Here is a 16,472-nt window from a genome sequence, read left to right on the forward strand (position 1 = left end):
TTTTGTTGAGGATTTTTGCATCTGTGTTCATCAGTGATATTGGCATGTAGTTTTCTTTCTTTGTGAATGAGCCATTCACTTTTTGTTGGAAGTAGAAAACTGGATTTTAACCTTTTAACTTGCCCCCTTTTATATTTAGATTGGGGAAACTTACTCTTTTAGCAATTATTGTTTTAGCAATTATTTATTTCTAGAAAGAACATGTATGACTTTCCTAAGTTATTTTTCTTAACACTAATTAGATATTAAATAATAATAATAGCAAATCTAGTAAATGTAGGTAAATCTTGTTACTGGAATTTGATCAATTTGTGAATTTTGAGAAAAATATAATATCATATTTTCCAAAATAACCAACTTTAATATATCTGTTTATTAATTTTTGAGTCAATACAAATTTATTAATCTCTTATGTTCCTCTTATAAATTATCTTTTTTAAAAATTGAAGCATAGTTGATTTACAATATTGTGTTAGCTTCGGGGTATGGCAAACTGATTCAGTTATATATATATTGATATTTAAAAAAATTATTTTCTAATATAGGTTGTTACAAGGTATTGAATATAGTTGTCTGTTCTATAGAGTGAATCTCTCATAAAACATCTTAAATTGATCCAATATAAAATAAATACAGAGAAAATTTTGAAAGGCAGTTACTCTCAGTATAAAATATCATGTACTTATTTATGCACTTCTGTTCCCTATGAAAGCTTGTGTTCCATATATTTTCAAAGGAACTTTTCTAACCATAGTGTTCACTAATTATGTGGGTTAGTTTCTTTCATCTTAGGGTAAGTATATTTTAGTAGGAATGTACTTATTCAGCATTTACTCTGTTCTACATCACAGTTTAAAATCACGTTCAGCATATCTATTTCCACAGTGATGATGTTGTATGTACATTTTTTAGAGTCCAGTTGTGTGTGTTTGCTAGAAATAATATGTGCTGGCCTGTCACCAGAACGTTTTTAGTTCCATGGTTTGCATGATAACAAGGACATAGGTCATTCACGCAGCTGGGTTTGGTGTCTTCTTTTCCAGGCAAAGAATAGATAAGACCCCAATTAATTCACTGTTGCCTTGACCAGAACAAACCCTGCATGTCTTAGGTTGGAATTCTTTGGGATTGCAGGCTCTAGCATTTCTGTGTGGTTTGCAGTCGTTGTTGAGCTTCCTGAGTCCGGTCCACAAGTGGAATAGCTAAAAGGAAAATTCTGACACAGGGTATAGTGTCTCCTGTATGGAACAAGAGGTAAGAGACTGTCTACTAACAGACCATCAAGGTTGACCTAACACCCTGTGAAAAATAGAGCGCCCATGTTCAAGTAATGATGAAGCTTAGTTATTTATGAAAGTACATTTTCAAATAGTAGTAGTAGTACTGTTTTAAACTGGGGGCTAAGTTAGCAGGATTGGTTGCAATCATGCCATGGTCTTTCTCTTCATCATTTTAGTTTCTCTCATCCTTTACCTGGAAATTAAATGATATTTCCTTGGGCGTAAAACACACACACAATAAAGGGATGGAAAACGTGTATAAGACATGGTTCGTGAGTACGTGTTAGAGGAATTGAGTTTGCGTAGACAAAAGGGTAAAAACTAGAGAGAGGTGTATCTTCCATAAAGTACGGCTCAGGAGGGACTCAGATTCCTGGCTGATTCTGTATTAGTTCTGTTTGTTGGTATTTTTATAAATGGTCCACCTAGACACTTTTCTTTTAACAGCTTAAGGGGAGTGGCCGCAGCAGTGTATCTCCTGGGTGGAACCGTTTGCAGGGAGGTTACGAGTCATGCATTTTAACTTATTATATGAGCGGCTTGGAGGACAGGTGAGGGCAAAGCTTAGCTGCTGGGGATGATTGCATCTTTGTGGGCCACTTCTTCCAAGCTGAGGTTTGGCTACAAATGTTAATGCTTCGGGTGGTTTTCCTCTTCCTGAAAAGCATTGTAAATTGCATAACCTCAAGGTAGATTTCTAGAATAACAAATGTGCACAGCGGATGCCTGGTTCCCCATTGAGGTGGGTGTTGGAAGCTCGGTTCCGTCTTCAGGCTCTCAGAGGAGCATGGTTGAGCTATCCAGAAGGAGAGCAAGGAGAAAGTTCCCGTACCTCCTTCCTCTGGCTCCTCAAGGAAGAGCAGGTCTGTAGTGTGTGAGATGGGGATCCAAGGCAGCCGGACGCTGAGCCGAGCAGGGCGGCAGCTGAGACCATGGCCCCTAAGGAAAATAAAGGATATTGTAAAATTTCTGGATGAAATAACGTGTATACCCTAAAACCAGTTCCCACATGCGCTTGCAGCAGCCCTGAATATCAGAATAACATAAGAGCTAGAAAACAAGATACTGATTTTATGATACCAGAATGACCACACCTGAGTCACAAACTCTCTATTCTCTTTGAGAAAAACATAGAATGAGTCAAAACTCACATGTTACTTAAGAGAATAACTCTTAGGCAAGGGGGAGGCTCGACTCTCTAGAAATAGAAGTCATGACTCAGCACATCTTTGAATTACGTAATGACCGTCAGAAGATGGAAAAAAATGGCAAGTAGCTGGGTTTGGGGAAAAGGGAATCATTTGGGGGGGTTGTAAACTGGATGCACACTTTTAAGCAAGTATATCTCAGGGTGACAGTGGCCTCCAGCTGTCTGCCTCTGGGAAGTCACTAAGAGTTGATGCAAACGAATGCAGTTTCCAGGGCAGGAGAAATGAATCTGCCCATTAGTCTGAAGCAATAGTCTGAAAGAGAATTCTTTTGCATCCTCGCTTTGAATTTGACTTTTGTTGGCTAAATTCACCACTTATTTCCAAAACCCTCTCAACATTTGCCAGGCATGAGGTCTGTAGGGTGAGTTCCTCTGGTGTAGAAGCATGCATGAAAGAATAAAGCACATACACAGAAACTACGCTGTGCCTGACTGACGAGCACCCCGTTACGTGCTCAGCACAGGGAGACGTAGCTTCAGATGAAGATGGATGTGACACCGTCCCTGTCTTCCAGCAGGGCAGCCAAAAATAAGCTCGGGACAAAAGCTACCAATACTAGGACCTGATATTTGACAACGTGATGATGTTCTCTTTTCCTTTTCTTTCACCCACTAAATGAAAGAATAGCAGCAGATCACACACAAGATCCTTTTCCAGCTCTGAAATTCTGTGATCATCCAGGGCCACACAGGTGCTAGAACTAGTCAGGGCTCAGAAGAGAAGGAAGCCATGGCCTTGGGTTGGAACTCAAAGCTGTGTAGCACCTGGGTAGAGAGAGGGAAGGGAGGAACTCATTCTGTGGGTGAGAATATGAGCAGAGAGTTAGGAAAGAACTGTTTATGTGTGAGATCCTCAGACAACAGCCTCCGTTCACCAGAGAATGTCCACCGAGAGGTAAAAAGCCGTCAGGATTGACACGTGCTTGTTTTCCAGATTTCACGTGGCCTCAGATGACATGTCAACGGGTTAATCCTCGATAGGTAGGAATACGCAGGAAGTGATGCAGCGCAGAGAGCGATTGAAGCTCCCACCCCTGCAGGATTCAGAAAGCAGGATGATGGAGAAATGTGATTTCCTATGTAATGTTCAAATTGTCTGTGAGCTTTAAAAGGAGACACACTACCTACCGCTGATTAGGAAAGAAATATGTGGGGAAAAGGCTGAGGGGGGGATGCCTTATACAGACAGAGACAAGAAATTTGGAAATAGATGTAAAAGGTAGAGGTGTACTTTTGGAAGAGGAGAGGGTACCAGTAGAATTACAATGTTTAATGTGTCGTGTATCGGCTGAACCTGCACAGGTTCAGAAAGACATTACACCCAAAGCAACCAAGAGAACGAGCAGGGGATATTTGTACCCTGCAAACCACAGGAGCGTGGCAGGAAGACAGGGAGTCCGGTCGGATGGAGCCAACAGAATAACAAAGACAAAACATGCGTTAGTCTCAGGGGCTTGGGTTTTGGTCCAGTTGGCCCTGCCCTGGGGGGCAGGGGGTGGGATCCCGAGAGGATTTAGGTGGAAAATGCAGTTTCTCTAACCTGGCATATTTAGCCACATTTTAGCCACTGAAACATGCCTGTTGCACCTCTGACCACTAAATATGAGGGATATTGAGATAATCCTTCGTCTGCGTGGTGCACACAATTCTCACCAGACAGGAAAAACTGAGCTTTGATATCACGATGTCACCTGCCAAAGTGACTCCTAAAGGCTGAGATGGCTGTTGCCTCCTTATTCAGCGTCGGGGTTTCTCCACGTCGGCACTACTGACTTTCCAGGTCGGATGCCACTTGCCTTGGGGTGCCGTCCTGGGCGCTGTAGGATTTTTAGCAGCATCCCTGGCCTCCACTGCCTAGAAGCCAGTGACAGCCTTCCCGTTCAGACAGTGAAAGCTGTCTCTAGACATTGTCAAAGTCCACTGGGGAGGGGTGCCCAGTTACTGCTGGATTCCCCCTTAGCTGCTAAGCACAGCCAGACACCTTACATTTGTATGAATGAAAGAATGAATAACCTGTGTTTCCTCCTAATGGTGACAATAAGCTTTAAATGCCAGGCTCCCCCCAACCCCATGTCTGTCCCCCATGACTTGATAAACACAGAGATAATTTGGGAAAAGTCTAGGCGTTACATTTTTCTACTAGGTGGCCTTGTTTATGCAAGAAAAGCCCTACCGCTTCCATCAATATTTTGGGACGTAAAATTGCAGAAGAGATAGGGTGTTTACACGTGGCCGTTCATTTCCCTTATAAACACCATTTTCATAAACAGTGTTAAGTCTCTGAAAGACTTGCTTTCCCCATCCTGTAAGATTCTTTCAAGAAGATTCGTTTCAAAGTGGCTTCGGGGACTCTTTTGGGGGGACAGCTTTCCCTCTGAGCCTCTCAGGCGGTTTCTCACGCCCATGACGCGCCAGCCCAGGAATGCTTTCAGGAGCCAGGCGGAGGCCTGTGCCTCTTCTCTTTCTGGCACCAAGACGCACGAAACCCGAGCGGGCGCGCCCAGATGGCTTTCCGGGCTGTGGGAAAGCTTCCGTGAAAGGGCTCATTCAAGGGCATCCATGAAAATGAGGGCACTTTGCAACTGGCAGGGCGTTCAAAGGATTCCACGGGGCATTCTTGGCCGGGAAAACGAGCCAGTAAGAGACCTGAAAGCCCGAGGATCCCCCTGCTTGTAGGGAGGCCTGGAAAGCTCGACGCTCTCCTCTCCTTTAAAAGTAAAGCTGTTCAGGGGCTCCCCTGGTGGCGCAGTGGTTGGGAGTCCGCCTGCCGATGCAGGGAACACGGGATCGTGCCCCGGTCCGGGAAGATCCCACATGCCGCGGCGCGGCTGGGCCCGTGAGCCATGGCCGCTGAGCCTGCGCGTCCGGAGCCTGTGCTCCGCAACAGGAGAGGCCACAGCAGTGAGAGGCCCGCGTACCAAAAAAAAAAAAAAAAAAATGCTGTTTAGGATCCTTCAAATGCCGGACAGCACAGCACATCACTTCATCAAACGTGATCGTCGAAGCCCAGGAACCACTGCTCCCGGGGGCGGTCTTCTGTGTCTGCGCATCCCTGGAAGGTGTGCTGCTATTCGCGCATTTACGCACGTGCTCCGTAAACCACGCCCCCCATCAGTAGGGATAGGATGTGCAGCGATTGTGCGCTTCTGTGCCGGGCGGGGGCTGGGGGGGAGTGGCTGTGAAAATGCTTCCAGAACTAGGGTCCTCTGCAGGGAGGAGCGAGTGAATGGGATGAAAGGGGTTCGATTTACATCTTGAACGTGGAAATCCTTTCTCTTTCAGAGACGATGAGCTGTGTGGTCCTCAGTCCTCCCCTTGAAAGAGGAAGCTGGGGGCTGATACCGGAGCCCTTCGTCCTCCAGGCCACTGAGGTTCGTTAGCGTTTGTAAAAGGCTGTAGGGTTGCGTGCCCTTCCCACTTCTCCCCGCCCTGACGCTGGATGAAAACATCTGGCCCCCCAAATCCTGCTCGCGGGCCTTGCTTCTATCACCCCTTTGATCCCTGGACCCTTCATGGGCTTAAATGTCATTCGCACATTTCTGATGGCGGTGGAAGACTCCCACCCTCCTCAGCATCCCGTCACCCCTGCCTCCTCCTGGAGACTCTTAAATCTCATCAGGCATCTTGCTCTGCAGCCTAGGAGGGCGCCTTCTCACACGCACGTGCCTGTCAGGGTTTGCTCTTCTGGGTGGACACGGTTGGAAACCTTCCATGCTCACCAGACCATTCGTGTCCTCCCAACAGGAGAAGATCCCCAGAGTGGGCACACCACCCCGTTGTGATGTCTGGACACCAACAGGGTTTCCACGGGCAGTGGGCTGCCACAGTTTTGAGGACCAAGGACCACGGGAGGCCCTTGGCCTTGGGGCAGATGTGTTCAGGGGCTTGAGATCGGTCGCTCCACCCAATGAAACTGCACCACTCTTGGAGTACTCCAGATGGCCTCTGGGAAAGACTGCCGCTTCCTGTAGTCCCTTGAGACTTGTATTTGTGGGAAATCGCACATAAGAATTCTGTGCACGGCAGAGAAAGGTAAGAAGAGGCATTACTTGTAAGGCATGTACAAGAGCACCATGGATGTGATACAGTTTGACAGCCCAGGGTTCCATTTTCATAATTCTATGTCTGCTGCATGTGGTACATGTCCCAAACCTACAGCAGAGGGAGGCTGCAAGCCGTACATGCAGACCCCTCTCCTAGGTAAATTAGGCTTCCTTCACACCTGTAAAGCAAAGAAACGGTAAGACAGATGCGAAGGATTGGAATTCTGGGAAACATCCTGCTGTTGCTAACAATTGTATTATTCACATATGAGATAAAGTAAGTTAGTTGCAGAGTTTTTTGTTTTTTTTTTTAAGAGCAAGACTGGTGTAAAAATCAATAAACAACTGCTGGATCAATAACTCTTTCTGAACGAGACCAGCTGACAGACCAGTATCTGCACGAGATCTTTTCTTAAATGTCAAGTGACCAGTTAATTTTCCTGAACTGGTTGTTAGTTTCAAGCTTCAGGAAAGCCCCCCTTTGGAGCATCTTTGTGTACATGTGTGCACTGTAAGAGCTTTGCCCCAAATGCATGAAGCCCAGATTTCCCTGTGCTTTCCTAGCAGCCTGGGAAGTTTGGCTGTCTCTTGAAGTCTATTGAAGTTTGGCCATGGCCAGCTGGTTTTTCTAGAAAGCCTTGAGCAATTATATGAAGAGAGTCTGCTCTGCTAACGGGTGCCGAGCAAAAGATTAGATACAGAAAGGTCACTGGTGACCAAGAGGGGCGAACGCTTGCTCAATTTTTAATAGACACCATGCCTCCAAATCATCACTACTTTCCACCACTGCGTAATTCCTGAGACATGAATTGAATAAAAGGATGATTTAAGCAGACGGAACAAGGGCACCAAAGAGAATACTCCTTTTGTTACTGGTGAGCATGGCTCCAAGATTATAGGACGACGGGGTCTCAAAACGACAGGAAGAAAAACTATGACCGAGTTATTTTTAGATTGGACCCAATTCCTAGGTATTTAGTGAGATGCCAAAATAATTTTTTAAATGTTTCTGCTCAGGCACCATTTCTGCTTTCCATAGGCATTTCTTTGGAAGCTGGAAGCTAAAAGAAATCTTACCGAATAACTTGATACATCCAGAATGAGCCTGGGGGCCGGTGCGGGGTGGTGGGGGGACTGAAAAGGAAATATTCTAACCTTTATGTTCAGTTACACAGCATTACTTCTGCCATTATCTTAAAAGGCTAATCAGCCATGTTTAAAAATTAAAATTGTTAAAAATAAAAAAGGTTGATAAATATAGAGGGAATGCAGAGTTGGCCACATCGCGTATGGTTTAAGGATGAAGCAGGCTGCTCCGGGGCTCCCGAAATTAGGGCTGGTGGGTATAAGTAAAATGATGACATACGTTGCCATGTGCAGCACCCAGTACAGAGGTGTGTGGGTCTCTTCCAAAAAGTGAATGTTACTGAAAAGACAGCAGCAACAGCGACAAGAAAGTGAGGGGGAAAGAGTGGCGGTAAAAAGCCTCAGGAGAGGTGACAACCTGCAATATATAAACCTTTTCTATTAGATTAATTTGTATGGCATTCCCCAACCCTGTCTCAGAATCCATGGAGCAGGTGCATCCGAGTTCACGCCTGGTGGACAAGGGCACAGGTGCATGAGGGATGCTCCCAATGGATGGAGATGCAGGTACGGAAGCAGAGTAGGGAGAGAGGGGATGCCCTGTCTGTGGACCTCCAAGTGGGTCCCCGTGGCTCAGTACCACCTCTCATAAGTGGGAGGCCCAGGCTGACAACCGCTCTGTAATTCTTATGAGACCGTGCCCTCACTTTAGTTGCCCCAGCCTAACGTGGAAATCACCATCCCATCCAAGGGAGGTACTTCTCAGACCCTGCAGCAGTAGCAAGACCTGAGAATACAGGCTTTACTGAAAAGCACGGCAGTGAAACAACATGAACACTCAGGGCACACGTTGTGTGCCCTTGAGTTTTGGGTGGTCCTGTCTTAAGGAGCCTGTCATGCAGACCTAGAAACAGTGCTGTTTAGAGAAGTGTTTATACCAGGGGTGAGATTCATGGGTTCTGCGGATTGGGTATTATTATGGAATGGCCGCTGACAGCAGGAGAGATTCAGCGCCCTTAAATGGTTACCAGGAAGTGGGTCTTACCCATCACACCATGAATCAGTTCATTGACAGGCACGTACTGTGTACCTTTCAGCTGCGGAAGGCTTTGCAGAGGGTGGGGTGTACAAGGAAGCAGACCCCAGGGACCCTGCCATGTAGGAACCTGCAAGGAGCACACACGGATGAGATGAAGACACACTAAAAGGCTCAAGGCTGATGCAGGTAAAAGTTCAAATCCTGTGTTGGGTGTTGCACACACAAGCCCTGTGAGCTCATTGTTTTTTAACAGCATTTATGAAGATTTGGATGGGTGACTGACCTCTTATGCTTTGAAAGGGGACAGCTTTCGTTTCAGGATGGGACTTCTGGTTTTTTGCAGGATGGGAGAGCCTTGAGATTTCATAAGGTGAGGGAGAATATATAGGGGAGGTGATGCAGGGATGAAAAGTGGAGTGATGGGGCTGGAGGTGACGAAGCACGGGGCGTCTTTGGGGAAATGACAGCGACTTGGTTAGACAGAAGCCAGAGCTGGGTGTGCCCCAGGGCCTGAGAACCAGGAACATTGATGGTGTAACTCCCAGTGCAGGAGGAGACGGACGTCCCAGCTCACACAGTCGGGAAGAGAGCAAAGTCAGCCTCCCTCTGCCTTTGGTTCCACGCAGACTCTCCAGGGATTGGGTGACACCCACCCACACTAGGGTCAGGGCGTCTGCTGTACCTCATCCACTGATTCACATGCTAACCTCTTCCAGAAACACCTGCACAGACACACCCAGAGTTAATGTCTAACCAGCTGTCTGGGCACCCGTGGCCCCGTCAAGCTGACGCATCAGATTCACCGTCTGAGCATCCAGTCCCCATCTGGGTGGTTTGGACTGTGTCATCTGAGCTGAGCTGGGGCTGCACTTCCTGACACACCCTTCAGTGTAGGTTTTCAGATCTCCTTCACTTTCTCCTACTCCAGCTTTAAGGCTTTCCTATATACATCGCTGCATTTTATTCCTCCAACACTTGTCTAGGCTTTAAACTAGGTGGTATTTTTAGTACCACCATCCCCTCTTTCTTACTTTCTCCTTTACAGATGAGCAGACTCATATAGGGACACAGATGGTAATGGATAAACGGAATTTGGTCTTCTCATGCGGACCTCTCATTCTTCCTATTACACGACGCTCATTATATCATAGGGTTCCTGTGAGCCCTGAAATTGCATGTCTGCATTTACATTTCTTTTTTGTTTTTCGTTGAAGTATAGTTGATTTACAGTGTTGTGTTAATTACTGCTGTAAAGCAAAGTGACTGAGTTATACACATATATATTCTTTTTCATATTCTTTTCCATTACGGTTTATCACAGGATATTGAATATAGTTCCCTGTGCTCTACAATAGGACCTTGTTGTTTATCCATTGTATATGGAATAGTTTGCACCTGCTAACCCCAAACTCCCAGTCCATCTCTATCCCTCCCCTACCCCCAACCCCCTTGGCAACCACCAGTCTGTTCTCTATGTCTGTGATTCTGTTTCTGTTTCATAGATATGTTCATTTGTGTCCTATTTTAGCTTCCACATATAAGTGATATCATATGGTATTTGTCTTTCTCTCTCTGACTTGCTTCACTTAGTATAATCATCTCTAGGTCCATCCATGTTGCTGCAGATGGCATTATTTCATTCTTCTTTATGCCTGAGTAGTATTCCATTGTATATATGTACCATATCTTCTTTATCCATTCATCTGTTGATGGACATTTAAGTTGCTTCCATGTTTTGGCTATTGTGAATAGTGCTGCTATGAATATAGGGGCCCATGGATCTTTCTGAATCATGGTTTTCTCCAGATATATGCCCAGGAGTGGGATTGCTGGATCATATGGTAACTCTATTTTTAGTTTTTTAAGGAACCTCCATCCTGTTCTCCATAGTGGCTGCACCAACTTACATTCGCACCAACAGTGCAAGAGGCCTCCCTTTTCTCCACACCCTCTCCAGCATTTGTTATTTGTAGACTTTTTAATGATGGCCATTCTGACCAGTGTGAGGTGGTACCTCATTGTAGTTTTGATTTGCATTTCTCTAATAATTAGTGATGTTGAGCGTCTTTTCATGTGTTTGTTGGCCATCTGTATGTCTTCTTTGGAGAAATGTCTATTTAGGTCTTCTGCCCATATTTTGATTGGGTATAAAATGTAAGGCGGAGTTCTTCAAACTTCTTAAAGTAAATAGTTTAGACATTCAACTTGGTGAACTAAGATGCAAAGTTGAGGAAATTAACACAGGTATATATACAATCATTGAAAATGTAACCATTTTGGAAATGTTCAGGCCATTCTTAACTCAGCAACCCTTAAAACACACAGATACAGGCAGCTGGCTAGATTTGGCACCCTGGTTGTAGTTTGCTAAGACCTATTTTTAAAGTATCAAAAATGGTCTAAAATATCTCATTAGTAGTGATTTTAATTGTAATAATAGCATCCATCATCACAATCGCTGAAAGCCACGTGTTAAAGCTTATGGAATCATTTCACATGTGTTACCTTGTGTGATGCAGCCGACTCCCCACCCCCCAGCTGTCATTCTAAGTGTTCTTCCATTGGGAGCTTTGGGCTGGGAACCTATTTGGTTAAACTCAATGAGGGCAGAATCATCTTTTGTCCGAGATGTTCATGAAAGGCCCATGATTTGTGGGATCACCTGGCATGTGCATGATGGCCACGCAGCCCTGTACACTGTCTTCTTGACCTTGCCCTCGACAAGACAGGATTTAGAGAAGAACAACAAGCAATATACAATACCACGTAATCCTCAGAAGGAGCTTCAAGGATGAAAGATGTGTGGCCAGGTTTCCAGTGTGGACTTTAGACTTTCCCTGATTTACATCGATGACCCTCTACCGAGTAGCGGGTTTTAAAGATCGCCGAACAGGTGCACCTTATATCACAGACACTTCTGTGCATGTTTTTGGAAGCCCCAAGCCAAGCACGCCCAAACGCTTCTTGCAGAAATCATCCACATGTGTGAGGCAGTCGACATCGTCAAATGAAGTATTGAGTATCAAAGAAAAGTAAAAGTAGGTCAGGAAACAGTTGCCCTGCTGAACCTTAAAATTGATGTTATAGAGAAAAATAATGGACGAGATGTCCAGTGTCATCTCATCAAAGTGCCAGGAGATGGGAGATCAGTAAAGGTCATGGCGGAAGATGCATCACTGGTTTCTGGATGTTGAAGGTGGAGCACGTTTTAACCCCAAGGCCGGAAGATCCGGATCTCCAGCCTCTTCACCCACCAGCAATCTTCCTGTGGTTGTTAACCTGTTTTCCCCTATACTCCACACCCAGGAGTTTGAAATTGGACTGGAAGAGCTCTAAGATTCTGGCCAGGTATAACCATCGCTACGATGCCTGTCTTTTCTCCAGCTCTTGCTTTTAGAAATTAGCACACAAACGGCTCGATTTCCATTACCTGGTCTGTACTTCTTGAAATACCAGCACTGCAACTATTCCATAGAAAATATCTTGAAAAGACACGATCATTATGGGATGTGATGAAGGTGCTAACTATTGTTACAATGGCGACCATATTACAGTACAGAAATATATCAAAAGAACATGTTGTACACCTTAAGTGTACAGTGTTACAAGGCAATATATTTCAGTAAGGAAAACGCTCATAGAAAATATCTTAGCAAGTGTCTGCTTCTTTGTGTGTGACCCGTACAAACTTGGACCAACATAAACCATGAGGATGCTGGAATGACCAATGGAAATCACTTCTTCAGGCGATATCATTTCTTCTTTTGCTCACCTACGCTATCTGTGTACAATGAGAGTGCCCTGATCAGTTTTAAAGGGGGTTAAAATATTTTAAATTGTGGTAAAATACGCATAACATAGAAGTTACCATTGTAACTATTTTGAAGTGTACGGTTCGGTGGCATTAAGTACATTCCCACTGTTGTGCAAGCATCCCCACTATCCATCTCCAGAACTCTCATCTCACTCAACTGAAACTCTGGCCCCATGAAACACGACTTCCCCATTCCCCCTCCCCCAGGCCCTGGCACCCACCATTCTACTTTCTGCCTCTGATTTTGACTGTTTTCGGCACCTCGTATAAATGGAATCATACCACTGTGTCCTTTTGTGACTGTCTTATTACTCAAGGTTAGCCAGGGGAATTTTGTAAAGCTTGTTTCACAAGACATAGAATTATAGAATACAATAACCCCAATTTAGAAACCTTTAGAACAAGCTTGGGTAGAATTTATTTTTCCAAAATCCAGTGATGGGTTCCTAGTTGAGCAAAGATGAACAGCCTAATTAAGATGCATGCATTCCTCCTTCAAATGGTGTCTACTTCCTGTAAAAAAAAAAAAAGGTGGGGACAGATTTCATAGTGTAGTCTGGGGATTTAATTAGGAATTTTGTACTGAGAGGGAATGCTTTCCAATTAAAACTAGGGCACGGGGTAATAACAAATAAAAATGATATAAAAGTACTTTGGAAACATACCCTGATATATCTGTGTAATGTGATAATGGTGAACTTGGTGTTTATGGAGCAGTTGCTTCCAATTATAGCCAAATGTGCTCAGTCCAGAACAACAGCATAACATGCTTTTAATGTTGGTATCTTCTTAAATGGTCGTCCCATTTTTGTCCTTATGTAATAGGAAAAGCCTTATTAGGCATCCTATTTAAGAAAGATACGAAACAGCTAGCGTTTAGCGGCATCGTGAAGGAATAGTCTTTCCTGAATTTCAGACACAAAAGGAACCAATTATTTTAATTGGTTAATTTGAATACACAGATGCTTAATACTTCTAAAAATAAAATATACCATCAACAAAGAGAAGAGCCAAGAATCTGTGAAGACTATTCACCCCAAATGTTTATGATTACTATCAAGAATATATTATAATACACTCATATATATAAGAACATACGTATATTATATGTCTATCACATACAATTGACTTGAAGACCAAAGCAGGGAATAGAGGCTAGGGACATCACATCATCCTAAAAACATCCCACTGAAAATCCATAATAATCTCAAACTTGCATTCTAATGCTGACGACAGTCTTCACATATCTAAAGCTTAGAATGACAGTAAATGAATATACATGTTTGTAAGAGTATATAAAAGTACACACACACACACACACAGATAACGACCAGTCAAAAAGAAGAGGAGGGGAAAAACCTCCATGGAAAATAGGAAATGCATAGCACTTAGAAGACAAGAACCTGAATGGCAGTAACATTCTATGTGCATTACTACGGACAGGGAAACTCGAGTTAAAACATGAATACGACTCCCTTAAGTTGGGCAAAAATTTAAGTCAGATAGTCTCAAGCACCGAGGAAATTGTGAAGCAGAAATGGATCTCCGTACTGTTACAGGGCATGTGGATTGACCAAACCACTTTGGGAAGACTTCTCGAAGCATCAGTTGAGTTGAAGATGCACTCAGCTCTCCAGCCAGCTGCTACTCCACAGAAGCTCAGGCCATGTGCACAGAGTATGGACAAGAATGTTCACAGTAACTTGCTCGTAATAATGAAAAATTAGGGCCTCCCTGGTGGCGCAGTGGTTAAGAGTCCGCCTGCCGATGCAGGGGATACGGGTTCGTGCCCCGGTCTGGGAGGATCCCATATGCCGCGGAGCGGCTGGGCCCGTGAGCCATGGCCGCTGGGCCTGCGCATCCGGAGCCTGTGCTCCGCAACGGGAGAGGCCACAACAGTGAGAGGCCCACATACCGCAAAAAGAAAAAAAAAAAATAATAATAATAATAATAATGAAAAATTAGAAACTACCCACGATGGAATAATTATAAGTAAAATAAATAAGCTGTAGTTATAGGTATCAGTTTAATGAGTCTCAAGTTGAATGATGAATAAAAGAAGTGACCTTCAGCATGATACCATTTGCTTAAGTTTTAAAAATGAATAGATAGGTGGTAGATAGATAGATAGATGATGGATAGATGTATGTAGGTATGTAGAGCGATATGAATAGATGAGAGATGAGATAGATGATTGAGATAGACGATAGATTAGATAGATGATAGGTAGATGGATAGATATAGGGAAGGAGAGAAAGAAACAGGAAGAAAGAAAAGAGAAGGAAGGAAGGTGGTTGGGTAGACATACATGATGGATGGATAGATGTAGGTAGGTAGATCAGATAGAACTAGATGATAGATGAGATAGATGCTTGAGATAGAAGATAGATGGGTAGATATATGGAAGGGAGGAAGGAAGGAAAGAAGGAAGGAGAGATGGATAGATATAAATAGGTGATAGATAGATGATAGGTGGATAGATACATGGAAGGAAAGAAAGAAAGATGAATAGATAAACATTGATAGAAAGGTAGACACATAAGTATTAGAATGATAACACAATTCAGGGATCCAGGACACTGTGAAAACCAAACTGAGTTTGCTGGGAAGAGAAGAAGGGAAATGAAATTGAGGGCAGGTCCACAGGGGACTTCAAAATACAGTACTTCTCTAACGTGCTATTATGTTTTAAAAACCAACATAAAGAAGGCACGAAGGACTTCCCTGGTGGCACCGCGTTTAAGACTCCGTGCTCCCAATGCAGGGGGCCCGGGTTCGATCCCTGGTTAGGGAACTAGATCCCATATGCGTGCCACAACTAAGAGTTCGCATGTCACAACTAAGGAGCCCACCAGCTGCAACTAAGGAGCCCACGTGCCGCAACCAAGGAGCTGGTGAGCCACAACTAAGGAGCCTGGCTGCCATCACTAAGACCCGGTGCAACCAAATAAATAAATAAGTAACTAAGGCATGAAGGAGTTATGGCAAAACTGATCACACTTTTCTTTCCTCCACCCCCTTCAGAACTCTTTTCATCCCCCTCCCCACACATACAAGGCTGCATTCCAAAAATATCAAACAGCTCAAGTTATCTTTTCAAAACCATATTTTTAGGACAGGAGGAAAATTGCATGCATTATTTTCCTCGTGTGACATAGTTTCTCCTAAGTTTCAACTGCAATGAGAAATATCCAATTAATAATCCCTATTTTCCTCTTTCATTCATGTTTTTTTTCTGTTTAAATGTCATTTTTATATATCAGCAAACACTATATCAAGCAATAAATAGTAGAGATCTTCCCATTTGAAAATATAAAGTGTTTTTTTAAGGACTAAGGCCCCAGGGAATCTTGGACATATGTTCAAACACGAGGGCATATGCTCATGTACTTAGATAAAGAGATTCAGTCATGGCAGTTGAGTTGCACTGAATTCATTCCTAGCATCAGTTACAGGAGTGTAAGTATCCATTAGCCGTGAATTTAACAAGCCTACATCCTTGTCCATGGTATCTTTCTATTCTTACTAAGTCACTTTCTTTCCCATGATCAGATGTTCTAGTCTGGACTTTCTCTTCCTTTCCCTGAGTAGAGTAATCTTTTTTTTTTTTTTTTTTTTTTTGCCGTACGCGGGCCTCTCACTGCTGTGGCCTCTCCTGTTGCGGAGCACAGGCTCCAGACGCCCAGGCTCAGCGGCCATGGCTCACGGGCCCAGCCGCTCCGTGGCATGTGGGATCTTCCCGGACTGGGGCATGAACCCGTGTCCCCTGCATCGGCAGGTGGACTCTCAACCACTGCGCCACCAGGGAAGCCCAGAGTAGAGTAATCTTGACAGTGGAGTGATGAACATATCTAATGCTTCATACAGTGTAAAGGAGTATGAAATTGGATGTTTCGGGGAGTATGTGTGGGAAGACAACACGAGGTGGCCTGTGACAAGGACCCTAGAAATGGTGCTGGTTCATACGGGCCCCTGTCAGGTCATTATTGTTTGAAAACGA

At 44.2% G+C, this 16,472-nt stretch overlaps 1 long non-coding RNA gene across 1 annotated transcript in view; it reads left to right on the forward strand.

Moving 5' to 3' along the window:
* The first annotated feature begins 8,761 nt into the window (after window positions 1-8,761).
* The window catches only part of LOC132482390 (uncharacterized), a 46,726-nt gene continuing 39,015 nt past the window's right edge, over window positions 8,762-16,472 (forward strand). The window contains exon 1 of the long non-coding RNA XR_009530914.1: window positions 8,762-8,844. This is a non-coding gene — a long non-coding RNA (uncharacterized LOC132482390). The remainder of the gene's footprint in view (window positions 8,845-16,472) is intronic.

The sequence above is a fragment of the Mesoplodon densirostris genome, chromosome X (assembly GCF_025265405.1).
Source record: "Mesoplodon densirostris isolate mMesDen1 chromosome X, mMesDen1 primary haplotype, whole genome shotgun sequence".
In the NCBI taxonomy this organism is placed as follows: Eukaryota; Metazoa; Chordata; class Mammalia; order Artiodactyla; family Ziphiidae; genus Mesoplodon; species Mesoplodon densirostris.